A 22,915-nucleotide genomic window follows, 5' to 3' on the forward strand; every position below is an offset into this window, starting at 1 on the left:
ATAACTACAGATAGAAAAACTCAAGAAATGCAGGATACTTTCTTCTTTACAGTTATTCTTTTTAAAAGCTGTCTTTTGGTGGTATTTTTAGCTACATTTTTTGTTATTAAATAAATATAAAAAAAAAATTCTCTTCATAAATTTAGACAAAAATGTATTCTGCTGCATGCTGATGTCAAAACCCATTTTGAAAATGTTCATGCTTTATATGAAATTTCTGATGGATTTAGGTAGCACTGTGTCTAGACATTAGGTGAAAGATAAAACATTTATATAGACAATCCATTTGGGATGTCTGTATAACATATTTAAGTTCATGTTTTAGAAGATCGGTCATTTCAACTGTTTGCTTGGGTTTGGCTAGTTTGGTGATATTAGTTCAGTGATAACTCAGTGACTTCCACTAGGGATGAGCTGATGGTTAGATCAGGTCCAAACTGAATTATGGCTGTTTCCTGTTAGACTCCCTGTTCAGCGGGAACATCATACATAGAAACATTTTTCTACCAATTCTATATATGACAGTGTCCTGCTGTCAATAGTTTCTAAGGGAGCAGTGGGTGCTTGCAACTGCTGCATTCTTAGGAACCACTGACATAACAAAGAAGACCTGTCATGTAATTAAAGGGGCAGGAACAGCAGTGATATAACTGGCCATGTCCATATTTGGTTAATGATGTCACCACTATCCCCACCCCTTCCCTTTTATAGTTAATGACAGCTTCGGGAGCTGTCATTCATCTATGAGTTGCATCAGGATCAGTCATATGCACCAGGTCATTGTTTTTTTTTGTTTGGTTTTTTTGGAAAGTTAGTGGGTGGTGGGGATTGCGATTGACAATGATTGACATTAGATATGCAATAAGGGACTTTTTGGATTTTTTTTTTAAAGGATTTGTCAAAAATTTGAGTGTCTTTACATCTATTTACATACATTTTTTGTAAACTAGTAGGGATACCCAATATCCATTGATGTATAGTGGGGGGTGGTATCTATGGGCTCTTTTATGTTATAAGAGGCTTCCAGGTTCCAATAAGCCTCTTACACACAGACCCCCACAACCACCAGCCCGGGTTGTAGCGAAAAGCCCCTTATTTGCCTCAACGTGGGGACAAGGTGCTTTGCACGGGGAGTCATCCGTGGCAAGGTTTCCCCACGTGGCAATGGGGCAAGCACATTCATCCACCCCTTCTTTTCTGCCTATTCAGTTTCCATGCGCATATTAGGGTCTGGTATGGATTTCCTGGGGGGGACCTCACACATTTTGTTCCTATTATTTTGCTTTCTTTGCATGAGATACCCCTTAAAATCCAGACATAAAAAGGTCTAGTATGCGTTTTGGGTGAAAATGTATCCCTTTTTTTTTTTTTTTTCATTTATGCCAAAGGACATGCTGGAGCAAAAGTAACATTTACAAAGGAAAAACATTGTTACAGTATAAATTTCAAGTCAATTAATTATGCTATGCTATGTATTTTGGGGGACACATTTTACGGGTCAGCACCCCCCTGGCACCGTGCTATTTGACAGATTCAGCTACCATTGATTTAGGTTCGGCATCCAAACTTCTTTGAGATTTGCTGAACCCTGCTTATCCCTCATTTCTTCACATAAGTGAGGAGTTATATGTCCTTATTCCTCTTTACATAAACAATTGTAAGAGGAAGGGGAGGGCTTGATGTTTGCTTACTGCTATATTATTTTGCTACTAAGATCGCTGTGATTAGTTCACAGTGATTATTAAGCACAGATACACTTTGATTGGCTCTTTATTATAGTTGAGCGAACAACTGGATGTCCGGGTTCGGTGGGTTCGGCCGAACTTGAAAAAAAAGTCTGGGTTTGTGACCCGAACTTAACCCGAACTTTACCCTATTGAAGTCAATGGTGACCCGAACTTTGGAGCACTAAAATGGCTCTAAAAAAACATGGAAAGGGCTAGAGGGCTGCAAAATGGCAGCAACATCTTCTTAAAAGCATGGCAAGTGCTCTGCAAACAAATGTGGATAGGGAAATAACTTAAAATAACATAAAAAACATAAAAATAAAAAATAATCATCTTGATCTAGGAGGACAAGGCCCATATGGAGTAGGAGGTTGAGGTGGGGGTGCATGTGGCGGTGTAGGTGGAAACAGCGGTGGAGGAGGACAAGGTAGCCAACACTGTTTTTTTTTTTTTTTTAATTTTAAATTTCTTTTTAAATTAGGGTACACCCCAAAACAGTGAGAAAGATCAAAAATACAACAATGGATGTGTAAGGCCGGTATACATGTCTATTCTGCACAAGGTATGGACAAGTCCTGTGGGATCCATGCCTGGTTAATTTTAATGAACGTGAGCTTGCCCACATTGGCTCTGGACAGGTGGCTGCACTTGTCTGTGATAACGCTCTCAGCCGTGCTAAATACACGTTCAGATAATACACTGGTTGCAGGGCAGGCCAGCACCTCAAAGGCGTAAAGGGCAAGCTCAGGCCATGTGCCCAATTTGGAGACCCAGAAGTTGAAGGGGGCAGACCCGGTCATTACGTCTAGGCGTGTGCACACATACTGCTTCACCATGTTGGAGAAATGCTGCCTCCTGCTAAGACGTTCCGTATCAGCTGGTGGGGCTGCTGCTTGGTGTGGCATGCTGACAAAGCTTTTCCACATTTTGGCCATGCTAACCCCCCCTTCTGAGGTGCTGGCGGTGCCCTGGCTGCATTGGCGACCTCTTCCTCCTCTTCTGCCTTGGCCTTGTGCTTCCACTGTGCCCCCGCTGTCAGGTGGGAATGCCACCAGCAGCATGTCTACCAGCGTGCGCTTGTACTCGCGCAACTTCCGCTCACGCTCCAGTGAGGGAATTAAGGATGGTACGTTGTCCTTGTAATGGGGATCCAGCAGCGTGGCCACCCAGTAATCAGCACAAGTTACAATGTGGGAAACACGGCGGTCGTGGTGGAGACACTGCAGCATGTAATCGCTCATGTGTGCCAGGCTGCCCAGAGGCAACGAAAAGCTGTCCTCTGTGGGAGGTGTATCATCTGTGTCCTTTGTATCCCCCCAGCCACTCACCAGTGATGGCAATGAGCTGGCCTGGGTGCCACCCTGCTGTGAACATGGTTCCATCTCCTCCTCCATCTCCTCCTCCTCATCCTCGTCATCCTCCAGAACTGTGCCCCTGCTGGACAATTGTGTACCTGGCGTTTGTGGGTACAGGAACCCACCCTCGGAGCCACTTGTCAATGACTGCCCTGAAAGCCTTGGAAATGATACCTCTTCCTCCTCCTCCTCCTGTGCCACATCCTCTTCCATCATCGCCCAAAGCATTTTTTCAAGGAGGCATAGAAGTGGTATAGTTAAGCTGAGAACGGCGTCATCGGCACTGGCCATGTTGGTGGAGTACTCGAAACAGCGCAACAAGGCACACAGGTCTCACATGGAGGCCAGTTATTGGTGGTGAAGTGGTGCTGTTCCGCAGAGCGACTCACACATGCATGCTGCAGCTGAAACTCCACTATGGCCTGCTGCTGCTCGCACAGTCTGGCCAGCATGTGCAAGGTGGAGTTCCACCTTGTGGGCACAACACATATGAGGCGGTGAGCGGGAAGGCTGAAGTTACGCTGCAGCGCTGACAGGCGAGCAGCAGAAGGGTGAGAATGCCGAAAGTGCACACATACGGCTTGCACTTTCTGCAGCAGCTCTGACATATCGGGGTAATTTCTCAGGAACCTCTGCACCACCAAATTCAGCACATGCGCCAGGCAAGGGATGTGCGTCAAACTGGCTAGGCCCAGAGCTGCTATGAGATTTCGCCCGTTATCGCACACCACCAGGCCGGGCTTGAGGCTCGCTGGCAGCAACCACTCATTTGTCTGCTGTTCCATGCTCCTCCACAACTCCTGCGTGGTGTGTGTTTTTTCCCCCAAACAGGCAAGTTTTAAAACTGCCTGCTGTCGTTTACCCCTGGCTGTGCTGAAGTTGGTGGTGAAGGTGTTACGCTGACCGGATGAGAAGGCGGTAGAGGATGAGGAAGCGGAGTAGGAGGAATTGGAAAAAGGAGGCAAACTGAAGCGCCCTGCAATCCTCGGTGGTGGAAGGACATGCGCCAAACTGCTATCCGCCTCAGGCCCAGCCGACACTGCATTTACCCAGTGTGCTGTTAGGGACCGTGCTTACTGGTCCACGTATCCGTAGATAGGTGGACCTTACCACAGATGGCATAGCGCAGTGCACACCCGATTTTGTCACCCACTTGGTTGTGCAGGGAAGGGATGGCTTGCCTGGAAAAGTAGTGGCGGCTGGGCACGACATTCTGTGGGACAGCCACCGCCATAAGGCTTTTAAAACTCTGCGTCTCCCCCAGACGGAATGACAGCATTTCAAAGGCCAGGAATTTTGAAATGCTGGCATTCAGGGCCAGGGATCGCGGGTGGGTAGGGGGGTACTTCCTCTTCCACTCCAGTGTTTGGGAGATAGAAAGCTGAACGCTTCCACGGGACATTGTGGAGATGGTTGTTGGTGACACAGGTGATGGTGTTGCTGGCAGATCCTCTGTTTGCAGGGGTGGCAGGGCCACTGTCACTACAGAGGTTGATGAAGAGGCTGAGACTGCAGCAGAAGAGGAAGCAGGAGGAGCCAGAGACCTTTCTTGGTTTTTGAGGTGTCTACTCCACTGCAGCTCGTGCTTTGCACTTAGATGCCTGGTCATGCAGGTTGTGCTCAGGTTGAGAAGGTTTATGCCTCACTTCAGGCTCTGATTGCACAGCATGCAAACCACTAGTGTCCTGTCATCAGCACATTGTCTGAAGAACTGCCATGCTGGGGAACTCCTTTGAGCTGGCTTTGGTGTGCTCGGTCCCTTGCTGCATTGGGCAGTAGCAGGCGTAGTGTCTAGGGCATGGCCACTCTGCTTTTGCACCCTGCTCCCTTCTGCTGTGCTGGTTGCTCTGTGCGACCACCTCCTCTTTCTCCAAACTACTCGGGTCACCTGCATAATGTTCATTCCATGTGGGGTCGAGGACCTCATTGTCCTCCACATCATCTTCTACCCAGTCTTCACCCCTGCCCTCCTTGTCGGTCTCAACAATTCGGAATTCCGCAGCAGTTGGCACCTGTGTTTCGTCATCATCCGAGACGTGCTGTGATGGTCCTCCCATGTACTCATCTTGAGACATAAGTGGTTGGGCATCAGTGCACTCAATCTCTTCCACTTCTGGGGCAGGGCTAGGTGGATGGCCCTGGGAAACCATGCTAACAGGATCATCAAAAAGAAGAAGAGACTGCTGCATGACTTGGGGCTCAGACTGCTTGACTGATTTGCAAGAGGGTGAGGTGAAAGATTGATGGACTTTGGCTGCAGGTGGCAACTCTGACCTTTCAGCAGTAGACTGGATGGGAGACAATGTGAAAGAACTGGAGGCACTGTCAGCAACCCAATCTACTATTGCGTGTACTTGTTCTGGCCTCAACATTTGTAGAGACGCATTATGCCCTGCCAAATACTGCTGTAAGGTTCTGTCTCCTACTCACACCTGAGGAAGGTGTTTCACTTGTGCGTGTAGCTGGCACAGATCGACCACATCCTCTCCTTGCAATAGGAGCTCCACCAGCAGCACCACGACCCAGGCCACGTCCCTTATTTGACCTTCTCCTCATATTTCTCTAATTTAGGATCTTCCCCTAAATGGGTGTTTATTGAATAGTGGAATAGAACAACAGCATCCAACGGTGTATCTCACAGTAACATATGCAGACTAGGCCGCAAATTTATTCTTTTTCCCCTAAATGGGTTTTTATTGAAAAGCGGAATACAACTACAGTATCCAATGGGTGTATCTCACAGTAACATATGCAGACTAGGCTGAAATGTAATTGTTTTCCCCTAAATGGGTTTTTATTAAAAAGCGGAATAGAACAACAGTATCCAATGGGTGTATCTAACAGTAACATGTGCAGACTAGGCTGCAATTTAATTTTTTTCCCCTAAATGGGTTTTTATTGAAAAGCGGAATACAACAACAGCATCCAACGGGTGTATCTCACAGTAACATATGCAGACTAGGCTGCAATTTAATTTTTTTCCCCTAAATGGGTTTTTATTGAAAATGGGAATACAACAACAGTATCCAACGGGTGTATCTCACAGTAACATATGCAGACTAGGCCACAATTTAATTTTTTCCCCTAAATAGTTTTTTATTGAAAAGCGGAATACAACAACAGTATCCAATGGGTATAATGAGAAACGGAGGAAGCTCATATACACTAGCAGCGCTAATTATATTATCTTATGTAAATAATACCTCAAAACAAAGGTTATAAAATTCAACATCAAAACAATTATTCTCTGTATAAGATGTCCATGCAAAGTGAGTATTGTCCGTAAATGTTAGGTGATACAGTTCATATACTGAGTGGGTTCCTGGAGTGCAAGCCCATGAACACCCAATGGTGCTTCCTGTTAAGGTGGACCACCGTCACCACACCTCAAAGTAAGTGCCCCCCTAGGTAGTAAAAACTCACCACAGGATGGCAAAAGGGACGCCTTATATGGGATGTATTCCACAATGTGGTAAACGAATTCCAGGTAATACCTCTCCGGATTAGCCAAAATCTGATATATAATCGGGACTTCCGTTCAGCATAGACTGCACCAGACACCACAGGATGGCATAGGGGGCGCCTTATATGGGATGTATTCCACAATGTGGTAAACGAATTCCCGGTAATACCTCTCCGGATTAACCAAAATCTGATGTATAATCAGGACTTCCGTTCAGCATAGACTGCACCAGACATCTCAGATCATGTATGGGAAAAGAAAGGGGGAAGACCCATAGTGTAATTCCATAAAACAACGCTTTATTAAAATTCCCAATCCCCCATAAAAGATACACTCACAATGTTCAAAAACAAATAGTAGCATGTAGAAAATATATGGAGCCCGTCGTGTGCCGGTAGACTCACCGCTGCCTATGAAGGAAAGCCAGAGCTCCCGCACACCGACTCTGCGTGACAGCTGATGGATGCGTGCTCACGCCCTTACATGTTTCGTCACACGGACTTCTACGGAGGGCGCGAGCACGCACCATCACGCTCCTCTCAAATACTAACACCATCCGGAAGAGGGAGGAGATGTCCTCCAATCACCGACTCTCGTCCGTGACCGCCCATAGAGAGACACGTAGACCAATCACCGGCCCGTGCCCCAGACAGTCCCCTTCACCTTTAACCCGGAAGGTAAACATTCTCACTCTGGAAAGGCAGCGAGACTCGAGCCAATCAGCGGCGTATGACCGGACCAGCCCCTTTGGGACCCGCGGACCAATCATTAGCTTAAGCCACGGCTCGGACCGTCACCACCATAACCCGGCAAGAAAATATGCCTAACCATTTTTATTGGATAAGGCTCATAAAAAAACTTATGTATCCTCTCCTCATCGGTACACACAATGCCCGGAAATAGAAATACTTCCTACTTGAATGCAAGTGACCAGATCCCAGGAGATTCATATACATATAACGGAAATTGTACCAGTTGTATTGCCTACAAGCGCGGGACTCCTTATATAGGTATTCCCGTGGGTATAAATTTCTTTTATCAAATTAGCATACACATAGGCAGATCTATGCTCCATGTTATTGTACATGCTACTTTACAAAGTATAAAATCTATTATAGACATATAAATATAAGTAATTAAAAAGCATATAATCAGAAAAAACTTTAAAACCAATGTATTGAATAGAACTTATGTACCCTCTTGTTTAAAAGTATACATATTTAAAAATAACACGTCACAGAAAGAAGGCAAAACCATGTCAAATAAATGGATAAACACATGGGAAGGGGAGGGTTAATTTCTTTTTTAAAATTCTTTTTTAAACCCCGCCTAGGAAGCAAGTAAATCACAGAAAGGCGCGTAACAGTAAATAAACCTCAGACCATCATTATTTTTCATAACTTAAAATTTAAATACGCATCTGCCTACTGCTTTTAGTAGTTGCTTATAAAGCAGTTAATATCTAGCTCTACGTTTAACCCATAAGGGTGCAAAGCGTTGGTAAGGTAGATCCAGTGAGTTTCTCTCTTCGAGAGTTCACGCACTCTGTTAGAGCCCCTCCACACTGGATCAACTTTCTCGATCCCCCAAAATTTAAGATTTGTGGGATCTTTATTGTGGTGTCGTTTATAGTGCATTGAAACGCTGTGATGTTTAAATCCCTTTCTGATGTTGGCAAGATGTTCCGCTATGCGTACACACAGTTTCCTCTTGGTGCGGCCTACATAAATAAAACCGCATGGACATTCCATAGCATAAACAACGTGTGTGGTATGACACGTGATGAGATCTTTAATCTCAAATGTTTGATTGTTGGCCGAAGAGTGAAAGGAGGTGAAGTTGCGTAAGTGTGTCCGTACTTGTCTGCAGGCCTTGCAATGTCGACAAGCATAAAAGCCACTTCTCTCATCCCAAAACATTCTTGGCTTGACTGGGGGATCCAACACTTTTTGGACCACCTGGTCCCCAAAGGTTGGACCCCTCCTGTAGATGAAAGAAGGGGAAGATGGTAAGACTTTACCCAGGATGCGGTCCATACACAGCACATTCCAATGAGTTCTTACTATATTTTCTATTTGTTTATGTTGTGTGTTGTACTGTGTAATGAAGCTCCACTCATGATTAATAGTGGAGCTCCTGTTACTAGGCGCCAAACATGCATCCTGGGACAGTTGGGCTACTTCATTGATGTCCCTATCGAGGTGTACGGGGTTATAACCCTTGTCAATAAACCTCTGTTTGATCACTGCGGCTTGGGCCAAAAAATCACTGTCCAATGAACAATTTCTCCTGACTCTCAACAGTTGGCCTTTAGGAATATTTTTTAGCCAACTGTTGTGATGACCACTCTGAATGGGCAGATAGCCATTCCTATCTGTGGGCTTGAAGTAAACCTTCGTATGTAAGATGTTATTCATTAACATAACTTCCACATCCAGATAGTGAATGGATATCCGACTCCAATTAAACTCCAAACGAATATTGTTATGATTGGAGTTCAATTCAGATGCAAAACTGTCCAAAGTGCTTTCAGGTCCCGACCATATGAAAAATAGGTCATCTATGTATCTGCGGTACATAATGAGCTCTGATCTTTGTGCTCCATATATGTTATGATCTTCCCATTCCCCCATGAAGAGGTTCGCCAGACTCGGCGCGAATTTCGCGCCCATCGCCACTCCTCTCTTTTGGTTATAAAACATCCCGTTATACCAAAAGTAGTTGTGCGAAAGGCAAAACTCGAGTACATGTTGTAAGAACCTCTTCTGGGGGTCAGGAATATCCGATCTTTTACTAAAAGCCCAATTGAGGGCTAAAAGGGCATCCTCATGTTGAATTATTGTATATAGGGATGCTACATCCGCAGTTACAAGAAATATATCTGAATTGGTGGGCAAAACCACCTGTTTTAAGGACAGCAGGAAATCTTTTGTGTCCTTCAGATATGACCTTAATTGTATAACACTAGTCTGAAGAAAAAAGTCCAAATATTCACCCAGCCTTGAAGATACAGAATTAATGCCATTCACAATTGGCCGAGCTGGGGGATTACTTTGGTCTTTATGGACTTTCGGGAGGGTATATATTGTTGGTATTCTGCTGAAACTGGGCATCAGGTATCTCTTTTCTTTCTTGGTTAATATGTTTTTATCATACCCAAACTCAACCAAGAGATTCAGCTCTCGTCTATACTGAGAGGTTGGATCTCCCCTCAGTAATTCGTATGTTTGGGCGTCTGATAACAATTCCAAGAGTTGTTTGTGGTAAAATTCTTTTGTAAGAATCACCACCCCTCCACCCTTATCAGCAGGTCGAATGACTACGTCTTTCCTTTTCTCTAAGGATTCAAGACCTTCTTGTATATACCGTGGATTTACTCCCTTTTCTGGTTTAATTTTATTCAAGTCTCTAATTAAGAGGTTCTTGAATACCTCTACATATTGATTGGAGGGCTGGGGTGGATTGAACAGGGACTTATTCCTTAGTCCACTGTCAACTGACCTTCCCTGTAGATTTATATTGGTCGGGACCGTATTAACTGTACGATTAGAGCTCAAAAAATGGCTCTTAAGATTAATTTTTCTAATGTATTTGTGTACATCCACAAACACATTAAAATTATTAACAGGTTTATGTTTTGCACATTTTAAACCTGCGTTGAGGATGTTAATCTCCTTGTTGTTAAGGGGGATTTGTGCTAGATTGTATATGCCCTTTAATCTATTACCCTCCTTCTTTTTCTGTTGTTGTCGTCTTCCTGCTCGACAACCTCTGATTCGGGAGCGGGCTGAGGGTCTGTCCTCATCGGTGGAATTGGTCTCCACTGCTCCGACTGTGGACCCCTGTTGTACTGAGGGGGACCCCAGTTGGCGGGACGTCCCCTCCATGGTCTCCCCCCTCTCCTCCCACCCCTGCCTCTGCCGCCCCTCCATAAAAAAGGGCGTGGAGGGGGGGGTGGTGGAGCCGGGGACCACGAATCTTCCTGATATGCCAAACTTTCATATCTATTTTGTGTTGGGAACGGAGTAGGGTATTGATTCACCTGTTTATTCCCCTGCTGGGCATACCCGCCTCTATTATTATTAGGAATTCGCTGCCATTGTAGTGCTTGATTATTAACCTCAGTGGATTGGCTGGGTAAATTAGTGGCATTAGCGAATCCACCCGGGTGTGCTTTAGTTTTTTTAGGCAGAACCTTTGGTCTTAACGGTGTAGATCTAGGAGTACCCTGCAGATTAGTTCCAAGAGGCCTCATTGGAGGGACTAAGGCCTGCTGAGCTTCTTCCGCGGGTATCTGCCACGCGTACACATGATTTGATCTGAAATCTTCAGAATCTCTTTTATACTTTTTAACCTTCTTTCTATGAACTTCCCTATCTATCTTTTCAAGTTTTTTCTTAACATCAGTATTAAACTTAACAACTAATTGTGAATCCTTGTCTGGTTCAAGGCTAAGTTGCAACTCGGCTATTTTTTTCTCTAAAATGGTCATTTTATGTTTTTTCCTCTTTAAAACCAACTCTTGGAGTTTAACGCCAACACTATTGAAAAACTCCAGCCACTCCCCCTTTGATGCCTCGTCATCGAGCGCATCTTGGGGGGTGACATCCCATCGTAAACTCCTCATTATGATACGTTCCTTGATATACTGCTCAAAGGTGCAGATATCCCACCAAGTGCGAACCTGCTTTTCTAACAGGCTGCCCAAGGTGGAAAGGTCGGACTGTAGGTCATGTGTTGCATCATCTACGATGGTATCTGTAAATATGCTCTCCATATCTAGTTGCCTATTTTTTAGGAAGGATATCACATCCATAGCTGCTAGGTTTAAAATAGATAAATGTAAATAATAGGAGTAAGAATATAAAAACCCACTCAACCCAGCGCTAATATAATAGAAACTCTAAAAACAAAGCAGCCGCTATAAAAATCAAATGATATCAGAAAGGTGTATAATGAGAAACGGAGGAAGCTCATATACACTAGCAGCGCTAATTATATTATCTTATGTAAATAATACCTCAAAACAAAGGTTATAAAATTCAACATCAAAACAATTATTCTCTGTATAAGATGTCCATGCAAAGTGAGTATTGTCCGTAAATGTTAGGTGATACAGTTCATATACTGAGTGGGTTCCTGGAGTGCAAGCCCATGAACACCCAATGGTGCTTCCTGTTAAGGTGGACCACCGTCACCACACCTCAAAGTAAGTGCCCCCCTAGGTAGTAAAAACTCACCACAGGATGGCAAAAGGGACGCCTTATATGGGATGTATTCCACAATGTGGTAAACGAATTCCAGGTAATACCTCTCCGGATTAGCCAAAATCTGATATATAATCGGGACTTCCGTTCAGCATAGACTGCACCAGACACCACAGGATGGCATAGGGGGCGCCTTATATGGGATGTATTCCACAATGTGGTAAACGAATTCCCGGTAATACCTCTCCGGATTAACCAAAATCTGATGTATAATCAGGACTTCCGTTCAGCATAGACTGCACCAGACATCTCAGATCATGTATGGGAAAAGAAAGGGGGAAGACCCATAGTGTAATTCCATAAAACAACGCTTTATTAAAATTCCCAATCCCCCATAAAAGATACACTCACAATGTTCAAAAACAAATAGTAGCATGTAGAAAATATATGGAGCCCGTCGTGTGCCGGTAGACTCACCGCTGCCTATGAAGGAAAGCCAGAGCTCCCGCACACGAGGCATCAAAGGGGGAGTGGCTGGAGTTTTTCAATAGTGTTGGCGTTAAACTCCAAGAGTTGGTTTTAAAGAGGAAAAAACATAAAATGACCATTTTAGAGAAAAAAATAGCCGAGTTGCAACTTAGCCTTGAACCAGACAAGGATTCACAATTAGTTGTTAAGTTTAATACTGATGTTAAGAAAAAACTTGAAAAGATAGATAGGGAAGTTCATAGAAAGAAGGTTAAAAAGTATAAAAGAGATTCTGAAGATTTCAGATCAAATCATGTGTACGCGTGGCAGATACCCGCGGAAGAAGCTCAGCAGGCCTTAGTCCCTCCAATGAGGCCTCTTGGAACTAATCTGCAGGGTACTCCTAGATCTACACCGTTAAGACCAAAGGTTCTGCCTAAAAAAACTAAAGCACACCCGGGTGGATTCGCTAATGCCACTAATTTACCCAGCCAATCCACTGAGGTTAATAATCAAGCACTACAATGGCAGCGAATTCCTAATAATAATAGAGGCGGGTATGCCCAGCAGGGGAATAAACAGGTGAATCAATACCCTACTCCGTTCCCAACACAAAATAGATATGAAAGTTTGGCATATCAGGAAGATTTGTGGTCCCCGGCTCCACCACCCCCCCCTCCACGCCCTTTTTTATGGAGGGGCGGCAGAGGCAGGGGTGGGAGGAGAGGGGGGAGACCATGGAGGGGACGTCCCGCCAACTGGGGTCCCCCTCAGTACAACAGGGGTCCACAGTCGGAGCAGTGGAGACCAATTCCACCGATGAGGACAGACCCTCAGCCCGCTCCCGAATCAGAGGTTGTCGAGCAGGAAGACGACAACAACAGAAAAAGAAGGAGGGTAATAGATTAAAGGGCATATACAATCTAGCACAAATCCCCCTTAACAACAAGGAGATTAACATCCTCAACGCAGGTTTAAAATGTGCAAAACATAAACCTGTTAATAATTTTAATGTGTTTGTGGATGTACACAAATACATTAGAAAAATTAATCTTAAGAGCCATTTTTTGAGCTCTAATCGTACAGTTAATACGGTCCCGACCAATATAAATCTACAGGGAAGGTCAGTTGACAGTGGACTAAGGAATAAGTCCCTGTTCAATCCACCCCAGCCCTCCAATCAATATGTAGAGGTATTCAAGAACCTCTTAATTAGAGACTTGAATAAAATTAAACCAGAAAAGGGAGTAAATCCACGGTATATACAAGAAGGTCTTGAATCCTTAGAGAAAAGGAAAGACGTAGTCATTCGACCTGCTGATAAGGGTGGAGGGGTGGTGATTCTTACAAAAGAATTTTACCACAAACAACTCTTGGAATTGTTATCAGACGCCCAAACATACGAATTACTGAGGGGAGATCCAACCTCTCAGTATAGACGAGAGCTGAATCTCTTGGTTGAGTTTGGGTATGATAAAAACATATTAACCAAGAAAGAAAAGAGATACCTGATGCCCAGTTTCAGCAGAATACCAACAATATATACCCTCCCGAAAGTCCATAAAGACCAAAGTAATCCCCCAGCTCGGCCAATTGTGAATGGCATTAATTCTGTATCTTCAAGGCTGGGTGAATATTTGGACTTTTTTCTTCAGACTAGTGTTATACAATTAAGGTCATATCTGAAGGACACAAAAGATTTCCTGCTGTCCTTAAAACAGGTGGTTTTGCCCACCAATTCAGATATATTTCTTGTAACTGCGGATGTAGCATCCCTATATACAATAATTCAACATGAGGATGCCCTTTTAGCCCTCAATTGGGCTTTTAGTAAAAGATCGGATATTCCTGACCCCCAGAAGAGGTTCTTACAACATGTACTCGAGTTTTGCCTTTCGCACAACTACTTTTGGTATAACGGGATGTTTTATAACCAAAAGAGAGGAGTGGCGATGGGCGCGAAATTCGCGCCGAGTCTGGCGAACCTCTTCATGGGGGAATGGGAAGATCATAACATATATGGAGCACAAAGATCAGAGCTCATTATGTACCGCAGATACATAGATGACCTATTTTTCATATGGTCGGGACCTGAAAGCACTTTGGACAGTTTTGCATCTGAATTGAACTCCAATCATAACAATATTCGTTTGGAGTTTAATTGGAGTCGGATATCCATTCACTATCTGGATGTGGAAGTTATGTTAATGAATAACATCTTACATACAAAGGTTTACTTCAAGCCCACAGATAGGAATGGCTATCTGCCCATTCAGAGTGGTCATCACAACAGTTGGCTAAAAAATATTCCTAAAGGCCAACTGTTGAGAGTCAGGAGAAATTGTTCATTGGACAGTGATTTTTTGGCCCAAGCCGCAGTGATCAAACAGAGGTTTATTGACAAGGGTTATAACCCCGTACACCTCGATAGGGACATCAATGAAGTAGCCCAACTGTCCCAGGATGCATGTTTGGCGCCTAGTAACAGGAGCTCCACTATTAATCATGAGTGGAGCTTCATTACACAGTACAACACACAACATAAACAAATAGAAAATATAGTAAGAACTCATTGGAATGTGCTGTGTATGGACCGCATCCTGGGTAAAGTCTTACCATCTTCCCCTTCTTTCATCTACAGGAGGGGTCCAACCTTTGGGGACCAGGTGGTCCAAAAAGTGTTGGATCCCCCAGTCAAGCCAAGAATGTTTTGGGATGAGAGAAGTGGCTTTTATGCTTGTCGACATTGCAAGGCCTGCAGACAAGTACGGACACACTTACGCAACTTCACCTCCTTTCACTCTTCGGCCAACAATCAAACATTTGAGATTAAAGATCTCATCACGTGTCATACCACACACGTTGTTTATGCTATGGAATGTCCATGCGGTTTTATTTATGTAGGCCGCACCAAGAGGAAACTGTGTGTACGCATAGCGGAACATCTTGCCAACATCAGAAAGGGATTTAAACATCACAGCGTTTCAATGCACTATAAACGACACCACAATAAAGATCCCACAAATCTTAAATTTTGGGGGATCGAGAAAGTTGATCCAGTGTGGAGGGGCTCTAACAGAGTGCGTGAACTCTCGAAGAGAGAAACTCACTGGATCTACCTTACCAACGCTTTGCACCCTTATGGGTTAAACGTAGAGCTAGATATTAACTGCTTTATAAGCAACTACTAAAAGCAGTAGGCAGATGCGTATTTAAATTTTAAGTTATGAAAAATAATGATGGTCTGAGGTTTATTTACTGTTACGCGCCTTTCTGTGATTTACTTGCTTCCTAGGCGGGGTTTAAAAAAGAATTTTAAAAAAGAAATTAACCCTCCCCTTCCCATGTGTTTATCCATTTATTTGACATGGTTTTGCCTTCTTTCTGTGACGTGTTATTTTTAAATATGTATACTTTTAAACAAGAGGGTACATAAGTTCTATTCAATACATTGGTTTTAAAGTTTTTTCTGATTATATGCTTTTTAATTACTTATATTTATATGTCTATAATAGATTTTATACTTTGTAAAGTAGCATGTACAATAACATGGAGCATAGATCTGCCTATGTGTATGCTAATTTGATAAAAGAAATTTATACCCACGGGAATACCTATATAAGGAGTCCCGCGCTTGTAGGCAATACAACTGGTACAATTTCCGTTATATGTATATGAATCTCCTGGGATCTGGTCACTTGCATTCAAGTAGGAAGTATTTCTATTTCCGGGCATTGTGTGTACCGATGAGGAGAGGATACATAAGTTTTTTTATGAGCCTTATCCAATAAAAATGGTTAGGCATATTTTCTTGCCGGGTTATGGTGGTGACGGTCCGAGCCGTGGCTTAAGCTAATGATTGGTCCGCGGGTCCCAAAGGGGCTGGTCCGGTCATACGCCGCTGATTGGCTCGAGTCTCGCTGCCTTTCCAGAGTGAGAATGTTTACCTTCCGGGTTAAAGGTGAAGGGGACTGTCTGGGGCACGGGCCGGTGATTGGTCTACGTGTCTCTCTATGGGCGGTCACGGACGAGAGTCGGTGATTGGAGGACATCTCCTCCCTCTTCCGGATGGTGTTAGTATTTGAGAGGAGCGTGATGGTGCGTGCTCGCGCCCTCCGTAGAAGTCCGTGTGACGAAACATGTAAGGGCGTGAGCACGCATCCATCAGCTGTCACGCAGAGTCGGTGTGCGGGAGCTCTGGCTTTCCTTCATAGGCAGCGGTGAGTCTACCGGCACACGACGGGCTCCATATATTTTCTACATGCTACTATTTGTTTTTGAACATTGTGAGTGTATCTTTTATGGGGGATTGGGAATTTTAATAAAGCGTTGTTTTATGGAATTACACTATGGGTCTTCCCCCTTTCTTTTCCCATACATGATCTGAGATGTCTGGTGCAGTCTATGCTGAACGGAAGTCCTGATTATACATCAGATTTTGGTTAATCCGGAGAGGTATTACCGGGAATTCGTTTACCACATTGTGGAATACATCCCATATAAGGCGCCCCCTATGCCATCCTGTGGTGTCTGGTGCAGTCTATGCTGAACGGAAGTCCCGATTATATATCAGATTTTGGCTAATCCGGAGAGGTATTACCTGGAATTCGTTTACCACATTGTGGAATACATCCCATATAAGGCGTCCCTTTTGCCATCCTGTGGTGAGTTTTTACTACCTAGGGGGGCACTTACTTTGAGGTGTGGTGACGGTGGTCCACCTTAACAGGAAGCACCATTGGGTGTTCATGGGCTTGCACTCCAGGAACCCACTCAGTATATGAACTGTATCACCTAACATTTACGGACAATACTCACTTTGCATGGGCATCTTATACAGAGAATAATTGTTTTGATGTTGAATTTTATAACCTTTGTTTTGAGGTATTATTTACATAAGATAATATAATTAGCGCTGCTAGTGTATATGAGCTTCCTCCGTTTCTCATTATACACCTTTCTGATATCATTTGATTTTTATAGCGGCTGCTTTGTTTTTAGAGTTTCTATTATATTAGCGCTGGGTTGAGTGGGTTTTTATATTCTTACTCCTATTATTTAGTATCCAATGGGTGTATCTAACAGTAACATGTGCAGACTAGGCTGCAATTTAATTTTTTTCCCCTAAATGGGTTTTTATTGAAACGCGGAATACAACAACAGTATCCAACGGGTGTATCTCACAGTAACATATGCAGACTAGGCTGAAATGTAATTGTTTTCCCCTAAATGGGTTTTTATTAAAAAGCGGAATAGAACAACAGTATCCAATGGGTGTATCTAACAGTAACATGTGCAGACTAGGCTGCAATTTAATTTTTTTCCCCTAAATGGGTTTTTATTGAAAAGCGGAATACAACAACAGTATCCAACGGGTGTATCTCACAGTAACATATGCAGACTAGGCTGCAATTTAATTGTTTTCCCCTAAATGGGTTTTTATTGAAAAGCGGAATACAACAACAGTATCCAACGGATGTATCTCACAGTAACATATGCAGACTAGGCTGCAATTTAATTTTTTCCCCCTAAATGGGTTTTTATTGAAAAGCGGAATAGAACAACAGTATCCAATGGGTGTATCTAACAGTAACATGTGCAGACTAGGCTGCAATTAAATTTTTTTCCCCTAAATGGGTTTTTATTGAAAAGCAGAATACAACAACAGTATCCAACGGGTGTATCTCACAGTAACATATGCAGACTAGGCTACAATTTTTTTTTCCCCCTAAATGGGTTTTTATTGAAAAGCGGAATACAACAACAGTATCCAACGGATGTATCTCACAGTAACATATGCAGACTAGGCCGCAATTTATTTTTTTCCCCTAAATAGTTTTTTATTGAAAAGCGGAATACAACAACAGTATCCAATGGGTGTATCTCACAGTAACATATGCAGACTAGGCTGCAATTGAATTTTTTCCCCTAAATGGGTTTTTAGTGAAAAGCGGAATACAACAACAGTATCCAACGGATGTATCTCACAGTAACATATGCAGACTAGGCCGCAATTAATTTTTTCCCCTAAATGGGTTTTTAGTGAAAAGCGGAATACAACAACAGTATCCAATGGGTGTATCTCACAGTAACATATGCAGACTAGGCTGCAATTACATTTTTTTCCCCTAAATGGGTTTTTAGTGAAAAGCGGAATACAACAACAGTATCCAATGGGTGTATCTCACAGTAACATATGCAGACTAGGCTGCAATTTAATTTTTTACCCCTAAATAGGTTTTCATTGAAAAGCGGAATAGAACAACAATATCCAACGGGTGTATCTCACAGTAACGTATGAATGAAACATTTTTATTTTTCCCTTAATTGGTGATTTTTGAAGAGCAGATTAGAACAGCAGTGTCTTAACGCTGTATGTCAGTGTCACAGTAAAGTATGAATGAAAAACTGAAAATGAATTGTCCCCTTAACTTGGTGCTTTTTTTAATAGCAGATTAGAACAGCAGTGTCTAAACACTGTATGACACAGTAATGTATGAATGAAACCTCTCCTGTCTCAGTAGAAGTCCTATGGGAAGAAACCGGTCAGATTAGGAGGCGCACACGTCACACACAACTTGCGGTCCGTGCTACAGCCGGCCGCAAGCCTTTGCAGGAATTCGTATGCCTATGTTTATGCTGAATACAAGACATCTAACTGTAAGTGCAATATCAACTGTTTTTTGAATAAATCTCAAGGGTAATACACTATTAGTCCTCCTTTTTCCTTTAATACACAGTGGTTTTGTGAGCTTGTGAAGAAGGAGGAGGCTGTGTTTTTTGCTGGTACTCGTTGCCATCTAGTGGAGAAAGAAAGGTAGAGCGGTTCTACATCCCACTTCAGGATTTTAAAGAGGAAGCAAGGCGGTGGTTTCACTGAACAAGTGCATACCTTTTACCATCTTGTAAGAGGCTAATTCTTGGTGATTTACACGTGGTGTTTGTTCACAAGGAGATTGGATATTTTTTCAGCACAAGAAAATATAGTTGCACCTTATTTATTTCCGTTTGGTAAGGATGAATTTCACTCGGTGGTGGATACACGTATTATTTGGATAGAATACAATTCTATTCACCTGCACAATATTTATGGACACTTATGAACTTTTATGTTTATGCACCAATTGATTTGTATTATTAATTGGCTTCACAGATTGATATATGTTATATATATTTACTTTTGTTGATTTGGTTCACATATAGATATATGTTATATATTCATTATTTATTTGTTGTTTAGCGCACCCCACACTACATATACATTTATCCATATTCAAAAGCACTGAATACCGGGAGCAGCTTCAACACACTATCAGCGCACCCATCCCCCCTTACAACAATGTATGAATGAAAAACTGAAAAATAATTGTCCCCTTAAATTGGTGCTTGTTGAATAGCAGATTAGAACAGCAGTGTCTAAACGCTGTAAGTCACAGTAAAATATGAAGGAAAAAAGTGTTTTTTTTTAATCCAGATTAAGCAGACACATATGCACCGAGCTTGCATTACATGGCCGCTGCACACCGCACGCCGCCCACCTAACAGACTGATAAAAGTTTTTTTTTCTCCCTCCTCCTCACTGGGCTCAGGTCAGAGCAAAAAGATTGTGCACTGCACCCCCACACAAAAAAAATCAATGTAAATCGCTGTCTTATTAAAGAAGATTCTTCCTATTCTTTCCCTGAAAGCAATTTCCAAACTGCCCCTACAATAATCTCCTATCTCTATCCTATCTCTCCCTCAGCAGCATCAGGAACCTCTCCCTACGGTAGTTAGAGCAGAGTGACGTGCGGCGCCATGTGACTCCAGCTAATATAGAGGCTGGGTCACATGCTGCACAGGCCAATCACAGCCATGCCATTAGTAGGGCACACTAGTTAAACGCTTGTTGATTGACTGCCCTGCAGCTGTTGAAACCGCGCCATTAAAACCACGCCAAAACAACCGAACAATGGACTGTATCCCGAACAAACAGTGAAATGTTCGGGTCCGTGTCTGGGTACCGAACACCCAAAAGTCTAGTACGATCCCGAACAATACAGTCCGTGTTCACTCAACCCTACTCTTTAGATGTTTGCCTGTTATCTGACCTGTCTAAAGACAGCATGATCACAGGCATAGTATGTGTGGCCTGCAATCGTGCTGTGATTAGAACTAAGGCTGGTTGCGAGTGGATTAAAAAATATCTATTTTAAAAATTGGAGTTTAGCATTAGATTTTCTATATTATAGATAATATAGATTTGCTATATTTTAGATAATATGTGCAAAGGTACATTTTTCCTTAACAGTACCCTGAAAATCCTACCTTAGTAATAGTAATCAGTGAACTGGGCAAAGATTAATTCACAAAACAATCGTTGAATGGGAAGTTTCCAGACCACAAACATAGTGTCGATGCCCATTGAAATCCATGGGATTGGAATCTTGTTATTTTTTTCAGGCCACTTCCAAGGCTAATTTAGCAGTTTTTGTTAAATAAAAAAAAAAAAGAGTATGGGTAGCTAAGCATAGTCATGTACACTGAGGGACATGTACTCAGTAGCTCAGGTGCAGGCTGCAATACAAGACCTTTATACAACAATTTTACATATTTTTCCATATTTCTGAAAACATGAATGATGGAAAAAAAAACTGGATTTTAGGAAAATTAGTATAGTATGTTATGTCTAGATTTGATCAAAAAGGAATGAAGAGAAAAGGAGGAGAGTGGAAGAGATGGGAGGGAAGGAAAGGAGACAAGGAAAGGACGGAGAGAGAAGAGAAAGGGAGGAGAAAGAGAAGGGGGGAATTAGGTGAGAAAAGGGGAGGAAGGAAATAATGGGGGTGGGGTTAAGAGGAGGGGAAAAAGATAAAGGGAACAGGGAACAAAGTATGAATTGGTTACTCATATTAATTAGGTAACATCCCATTCAGAGTTCAGACTTTGTTTCAGAATGAAAAATAATGTCATTTATAATGTTTGAGAAGAATTTGCATTGCTAGACAGTGCGCTGACGTTGGATTTACATTGAGGGGCATTGTTTGGGGTTTCTTTCTTTTTTAATAAAGCACATGTCAAAGACACATGGGGGAGATTTACTAAAACTGGTGCACACATCATCCGGTGTAGCTGTGTACAGAAACCCAATTGGCTTCTAGGTTTTATTGTCAAAGCTTAACTGAACAAGCTGAAGTTAGAAGCTGATTAATTACTATGAACAGCTGCACCAGTTTTGGTAAATCTCCCCCTATGTGTCTTGATTTATGATTTTCACTTGTCTGCATGAATAAGTAGTGTTACTGTGTACCCCTTAATCATTCAGGTGAGGGGAAGGTGTCTGGGGGCCCCCTCATTTTAAAGGGGGCTTGCAGATTCTGATCAGCCTCCGGCCTACAGACTTCCGCAATCACTGGGCCAGAGTTGTGGTGAAGAGGCCATTGTCCTCATTAATATAGGGACAAGGTACTATGCCAGGCTGCATGGTCAGACTAGTATAGATTTGGGATGTGGTAGCATAGATGTGTGACCTCGTACTTTTTTCTTGTTTTTTCTGCATGAGTTTCCTCCTTAAAATGCATACGATCACCAGCAACTTTGTTTACAAATAGAAGCAAGGAGCCAGGAATTTGTCATTTTAGCCCCCGTTCACACTGGGGCGACCGTAGGTCGCCTGCCATAGAGAAGCTGTGGACCCGTTCTAATAGGAGCGACACAAGTCGCTCCAACTTAGAAAAAGGGTCCGGAGCTTCTTTGGGGCGACCCGGAGCGACCTGCATAGACTTCAATGTTATGAAGTCCGTGCCGGCCGTTCCGAGGTTGCGGTGCGAGCAGCGCACCGCGACCTATGAGGTCGCCCCGGCAAGTCGGATCGCTCCAGTGTGAAGGGGTCTAAATGCTATTTTTTGTAAATGTTAGTTTTGTCGTAGTACATTATAAACATTGTACTGATGCATCACTTCACAGACAGCTTAAGGGCATCCCCTAGGTATATTGTTAAAAAGAATTTACATTTTTTTAATTTTAATTTTAAGCATTATTAAACACCCTGCTGCCAACCAAACAGATTTTTTTTTGTTGTTCTGGTACATGTTCTTTAGGGCAGTGCTCAGCTCCCCATGGCATTTGTTTTGCCTAGCCTAGAAAAGGACAATTGGGGCTCATGCACACTGCAGGAAAAAAAAGCTGCTTTTACATACATTTGAGCTTTAATTTCTCTGCCTAAAAGCTCATGCTTTTTTGTGCTCTTTTACATGGTTTTATTATGTGTTTTTGTGCTTTTTGCGTTTTTTCATACTTTTCCCGCTTTTTTTTGCACATTTTTAGGTGCTTAGGTGTCTTTTCTGCTTGAAAACTCCTCTCAAAAACTTGAGTTTGGTAGGGGTTTTTTTCTGCCTGTAAGCTCATATGCCTGTACACTCCTAAAAAAGCCATAGTGTGTATGGACACATTGACTAACATGTAGGAGAGTTTCCAGGCAGAAAAAAATGAGAGCTCAAAAAAGCTCAAAAACCTGTAAGAGCAGCTTCTTTGAGCTTCTTTGAGATGCAGTGTGCCTGAGCCCTGGTTTTTAACATTCAGCTTCTATGACTACAGTGAGGTTTGGATTCAGCGAAGGTCGCTGTACATTCAGCTGTCACTGACAGAGTAGATCCATCCACACTATTGCATACAATATTTTGTGTTATAGCTACAGTAAGATAAAAAGACATACAA

This window comes from Pelophylax lessonae (genome assembly GCF_965119305.1).
Source record: "Pelophylax lessonae genome assembly, chromosome: 2".
In the NCBI taxonomy this organism is placed as follows: Eukaryota; Metazoa; Chordata; class Amphibia; order Anura; family Ranidae; genus Pelophylax; species Pelophylax lessonae.